A 7,119-nucleotide genomic window follows, 5' to 3' on the forward strand; every position below is an offset into this window, starting at 1 on the left:
CCTGGGGTGGACTTGACCTTAAAGCACATGTAAAACAAATTCATAAAGTATTCACGATGTGATGACTTAAAACATTTCTCAGGACCGTGACGGGCGCGTTCATTATTTAATTGGCAGGCAAAGAACAATACAAAATGAAAACACTGTACGTATACCGTAAGTAACGGTGTATTAACCGCACCTTTTTCTCGGCGGGATATAAGCAAAAGTCGGGGGTGCGGTTTATCCACGGTGAAGGGTCTGAGCCCGCCCGCGTAACCCCTCCCGAATATGTAAGAAGTCTGCCAGTTCACAACACATCGAGTGGCCGGGCGTAGCCGCCCAGGGCAATGTCGTTTAGAGGAGTATGAGCCGCGGGTAATGGGAAGCGATTATTACGATCTTAACCCTAATTCTCCCTCGACAATTTTCGTGATACATCTGCTGCGCAAAATTTTTTGACCTCGCCGCTCACAGACTTTTTACTTTCAAGTCTCGCGCAAATTTTGAGACCAAATTTGTGACGCCCGGGTACGCGGTTACGACATTACGCAACATTATGTAAGTGCATGTCAGACCCAAAATTGCTCATAAATGTGATTTCATGTACAAATCCAATGCAAATTGCAAATTGTGTATTGGCCAAAATTCATAAATGTATCATTATTTCTACTTTTACTGATTAAACTTAATTAATTTTGCTTTGTTTGTGATCAGAATTAAGTCTGGAACGATTTCCATCGAAAAAACAATAAAAAAACAAAAAGTAAAAAAACAAAGAAATACATAAGAAATTTAAAAAACAATAAAATACATAAGAAATAGGTCTTGGTACCAGAATTTTTTTCGTTCACAATTGTTAGGAATGCTATAAAAAATATTTTCGCCCATTCTAGGAGCTTTATTTAGTGAATCAGAGCAAAAAGTATGATTTCATTAATAAATTAGCATAATTAATTCATATAAAATAAAAATATATGAATTAAGTGAAATTTACCAATGCAACGGCGTAGATTACGTCATTATCTACCATCATGCAAATTTTCGTTGTGATCGCGCAATCCACGGCTGAGATCTTAAGGGGGGGCCATAATGCCCCCCCCCGGGAATGACAAGAATCAAAATACCCCGGGAGATTGAGGGTTAATCAAATAGTGTCCATAACAAATGCACCCACCTTCATGACACTAATTTCGACTTTATTCTCGATTCAAAGCAGCGAAGTTCCCTGGCTAAGTTCAAAGAAACGCCAAGCATTCTCGGTAATAATTTGTCACAGCTGAGCAAGAGCCGAGAGCTAGCTTGCGTTGTATTGTGGTTTTAGTGCGACTTAAGCTGGCGCTATTCATTTTAACCCCTCAAAGTCCCGTTTCGCGCCAGCTTATTTTTTTCTTTCCTGTTTGCTTTTCATAAGATACCATGTACACCGTGCACCACGTATGAGAGAGACGGCACGAAGCCGTAAAACAACTGGAAAAAATGCCAATTTCTTTGTTTCTTAAACCTTCCTGTAATCCTGTATACAAAATTCATGCTAAGCCATCGAATGCTAGACAAATTCTGAAAGTGATTGTGAGGTTGTGATGCAAGAAATGTGAAAGACACAGTTCACAATTTGATAAGATGTACTGGTAGTGGTACCGTATCGAAGTTTGCAATGTACATGTACAAGAACGGCAGTGCTGTGTGTGTATACACTGTGACTGTGAGGTGAGTGAGTGTGTAAGTGGCCAATATTGTAGGGACCTTTCTTTCTTGCTAACATTTGTAGATGAATTGATCAAGAACAGCAGATTTCCGAATACCGGTAATCTCTTTGAATACTTTAAAATCTTTAACTTAGTTTTTGTTTCTTCGTACCTCAAATATGCATGTAAATGTGAGAAGGATTTTTTTTTTTTTTTTAGTCCAAAGTTGGGGGTGCGGTTAATACACGGGTGCGGTTAATACACCGTTACTTACGGTAACTCTCATTCAAAAATGAGTCGTAATATAATAAATAGTATGAATAATATTAATAAAAATTATTACTTAGGAAAATTATAATAGATTCAATGAATATCTGAAAATAAACAATCATTCAAATCAAATTAGTTTTGGACCCCATCTAATTTTGGAAGGATTTTGATGCTATGTGCGATTTGTATTCTGTACTGTGGCTGATGTGTGGCATGTGGCGAGTGTGAGACAAAACTTGGTAGATACGCCGTCGCGAAATTAATCAACACTTTCAAAAGATGATGTAGAGATCAAGACTTTGGAAATTATGGAGTAAAATCGGAATATAAATGTGAATAAATCATTTTGCTGTAAGTAAATGAGTTGGAAATAACATCAATCCATTCCTTTGGTTTTGTCATTATTAACGTGATCTTTGAATAATTTTCTCAATTCGCTCGATCTACGGCAGTGTCAATTTGTCATCGGAAAAGCATTCATGCACTCAGGCTGGGACTGGATGCAATTAAATTTCGATCGAATTTTTATATCATTTTTGACACACTTTACTTTTGACGAAAGAAGTGACAATATCAAGTGAAATTCGTAACATCTGAATTACAATGTCCAAACAAGTAACCCACAGTACCCTTCTCCCTCACTTTAGTTTTAGCGTATTTACTACCATTTTTAAGACGTTAATGTGAGCAATGCGATACGCAAATGCGAGGTAAACATCTTCGCGCCTCCTACATACGATCGAGAGAGAAAGAGAGTTTGGGGCCTCGAGTCGAGGTCGTGTCGTATAGCGTAGACTTCGCTCCGAGTGAGTCAAATAATTCCCGGGAAGAAATCGTGGACGAAATAATCGAAAAGTTTATTTTAGGATCTGAAAAGCACTTTAAAAAATATATATATATTATTCAGTTTTTGGTGTAAATCTAGGCCTGTTTTAAAGTTGTCGGCCACGGTTGTCGGGGAAGTTCATGGTTGACGGCTTTGCCCTGAAAATTTTCAGGGTTGTCGGCGCCCGCCCACCGTGACGCATGGTAGCGAGAACGTTGGATACAATACTATGTTCAATGAATAAATAAAAATATATAATAAAAAAAATAAATAATGACGTTTGACCTTGATCATGCGACCTAAGACTTGTCAGTGATACTTGATTAAAATCAATAGAATTGCTAGGATCTATGCTAGTATCATACACACCAAATTATATGAGCCTAGCCTAGGTTAAGTTCAACTAAAGTTATCGAGTTAACAAAGACTTTAGAAGGGTAACATGAAAACATGTTACTGTGATCTTGACCTTTGGACCTCAAAATCAATAGGCTTCCTGAGATTTATGCTAGTATCATACACACCAAATTATATGAGCCTAGGTTCCGTTAAACTAAAGTTATCGTATTTACAAGGACTGAAGAAGGATAAGATGAAAACATGTCACTGTGACCTTGACCTTGTGACCTCAAAATCGATAGGCTTCCTCGTATCCATGCTAGTATCATACACACTCAATTATATGAGCCTAGGTTAAGTCAAACTGAAGTAATCGCATTTACAAGGAAAAGTTACCGGACGGACAGACACCGAGGGTTATACCATAATATGTCCTGTCTAGGACGGGCGTATAAAAATGCTTAAAATATCCAGTTTTCAGGAATTAATATCAACAAATATCGAGCTGTCATTAGGCTTATTAGATTAATAAATACAAAAATTACATTTTCATGACTTCCTAATAATTTAATTGTCCTTTTTTTCAGAATGAAATATAACTAGATTTTAATTCGTCATGCGGACGAATTAGGTGGTCTGTCCTTATTCTCGCCATCATGATCACTATTACCATGTTCAAGCAGATCAATATGATCTTCATGATGACAACGGAATGTTCATTATGGATGGAATACTTGTGAAAGTCGGGAGATGATAAAGAACTGTGAAATTGGTCTCTTTGATATATGAAAATACATGTGATATGAAAATAGTAATTATAATCTGTTTAATCTTGCTAAATTTTAACTTTCATACCTTTTAAATACCAAAAAGGATCATGTACGAGGTGGTAAAAAGAAAAAAAAAGAAAAAAAAAATCATCTTGTTCACCCCCAGGACTCGAACCTGCGCCCCCGAGAACTCAAGTCAAGTGCGTTATCCATTGAGCCACGATATTCCCCATAGAGATTACACGTTCCCATAGAGATTACACGTAAGCAAATTTGAGAATTACAAATCCAATTTTGCAAGCGAAAAACGGGCATGATCCTGGCATCTGATCGAAAAATGGAGGGCACATTTCCGAAAGCTTAGAATCTCAGCTACATCATACCAAAAGCTCAGGGATAACTAACAAGAAAAAATGGAGATATAGCTCACGAAATAGAGGAATGTAGAATCTAGTTTTGAGAAAAAGTCATGTCCCATAGAGATTACACGTAAAATGAGGAAAAATGACATGCCTCTTTTCATCGCAATTTTACACCATGATGCGTTTTTCAAAATGAAAATTCATGTGTACTGACGAGAAAGAGTACATTCTAAACCACAACATATCGAAATTTGGGCGAAAAATGATCAATATTCACGGAGTTATGATCAAATTTGCATAAATTTGATGACGTAATTTTTGAAAAAATGAAATTTTCAGTTTAGGCGCAATTTTGATGACGTGATGATCAAATTGAGGGACAATGGTGACATGAAATCAAATTTACAACTCATACTCTATCGATATATGAAAAAAAAAATTGGGGTCAATGGACTATTTAAAGAGCTACAGTGAATTTTCAATAGACATGTTTTTGCCCATATATGGCCTGTAGTGAGAGCTCGCGCGCACACGTGCTGCAAAGTTTAACGGGTGATAATTTCGTTATTACTTGTCGTAGAAGGTTGATCAAGGTATCAAATTGTTCAGAATTATATTATCGGTGCATTGATATAAAAAAAAATGGCGATTCTATGTTGGAAGATGTAATTACGCGCGAAAACGTGCACGCATGTGCGTGCCCGCGTTTTTTTGCAAAATGCTTAAAATGGCCTGAAACGTATGGAAAATTAATTTGGAACGAATTTGAGCATTTTAACATTTTAATGCGCGCGTACGTGCGCGTCGAGGTGCGCGCGCGGAATTTGATGAAATTTTTAGTTGACCGTTGACCTGAAGTTCATGTATACCAAATATAGTTGATTTTTGATGACTCGTTATCGAGATATGATAATGACCTGATTTTTACAAAATGGCGCCTGGATGACTTCACGATGACCTAATGACCTTGAAAAAAGGAGGGCACACTTCCGAAAGCTTAGAATCTCAGCTACATCATACCAAAAGCTCAGGGATAACTAACAAGAAAAAATGGAGATACAGCTCACGAAATAGAGGAATGTAGAATCTAGTTTTGAGAAAAAGTCATGTCCCGTAGAGATTACACGTAAAATGAGGAAAAATGACATGCCTCTTTTCATCGCAATTTTACACCATGATGCATTTTTCAAAATGAAAATTCATGGTGACTGACGAGAAAGAGTACATTCTAAACTACAACATATCGAAATCTGGGCGAAAAATGATCAATATTCACGGAGTTATGATCAAATTTGCATAAATTTGATGACGTAATTTTTGAAAAAATGAAATTTTCAGTTTAGGCGCAATTTTGATGACGTCATGATCGAATTGAGGGACAATGGTGACATGAAATCAAATCTACAACTCATACTCTATCGATATATGAAAACAAATTGGGGGTCAGCGGACTATTTAAAGAGCTACAGTGAATTTTTAATAGGCATGTTTTTGCCCATATATGGCCTATAGTAAGAGCTCGCGCGCACACGTGCTGCAAAGTTTAACGGGTGATAATTTCGTTATTACTTGTCGTAGAAGGTTGATCAAGGTATCAAATTGTTCAGAATTATATTATCGGTGCATTGATATAAAAAAATTTGGCGATTCTATGTCGGAAGATGCAATTACGCGCGAAAACGCGCGCGCATGTGCGTGCGCGCGTTTTTTTGCAAAATGCTTAAAATGGCCTGAAACGTATGGAAAATTAATTTGGAACGAATTTGAGCATTTTAAAATTTTAATGCGCGCGTACGTGCGCGTCGAGGTGCGCGCGCGGAATTTGATGAAATTTTTCGTTGACAGTTGACCTGAAGTTGATGTATACCAAATATAGTTGATTTTTGATGACTCGTTATCGAGATATGATAATGACCTGATTTTTACAAAATGGCGCCTGGATGACGTCACGATGACCTAATGACCTAGAAAAAGTTGATTTACCTTGAAAACATAGGGCTTGATGACTGACAGAAATTTGAAGGAAATTGACCATGTCGATTTCGAGTGAACGTGTGTACAAAAAAGTGTACGGAAGAAATAAAAATAAATAAAGAATAAATAAAGAATAATAATAAACTAGATTTTAATTCGTCATGCGGACGAATTAGGTGATCTGTCCTTATTCTCGCCATCATGATCACTATTACCATGTTCAAGCAGATCAATATGATCTTCATGATGACAACGGAATGTTCATTATGGATGGAATACTTGTGAAAGACGGGAGATGATAAAGCACTGTGAAAAGGGTCTCTTTGATATATGAAAATACATGTGATATGAAAAAAGTTATTATAATCTGTTTAATCTTGCTAAATTTTAACTTTCATACCTTTTAATTATCATAAAGGATCATGTACGAGGTGGTAAAAAGAAAAAAAAAAGAATAAAAAAATCATCTTGTTCACCCCCAGGACTCGAACCTGCGCCCCCGAGAACTCAAGTCAAGTGCGTTATCCATTGAGCGACGATATTCCCCATAGAGATTACACGTTCCCATAGAGATTACACGTAAGCAAATTTGAGAATTACAAATCCAATTTTGCAAGCGAAAAACGGGCATGATCCTGGCATCTGATCGAAAAATGGAGGGCACACTTCCGAAAGCTTAGAATCTCAGCTACATCATACCAAAAGCTCGGGGATAACTAACAAGAAAAAATGGAGATATAGCTCACGAAATAGAGGAATGTAGAATCTAGTTTTGAGAAAAAGTCATGTCCCATAGAGATTACACGTAAAATGAGGAAAAATGACATGCCTCTTTTCATCGCAATTTTACACCATGATGCGTTTTTCAAAATGAAAATTTATGTTAACTGACAAGAAAGTGTACATTCTAA

The sequence above is a fragment of the Lytechinus pictus genome, chromosome 5 (assembly GCF_037042905.1).
Source record: "Lytechinus pictus isolate F3 Inbred chromosome 5, Lp3.0, whole genome shotgun sequence".
In the NCBI taxonomy this organism is placed as follows: Eukaryota; Metazoa; Echinodermata; class Echinoidea; order Temnopleuroida; family Toxopneustidae; genus Lytechinus; species Lytechinus pictus.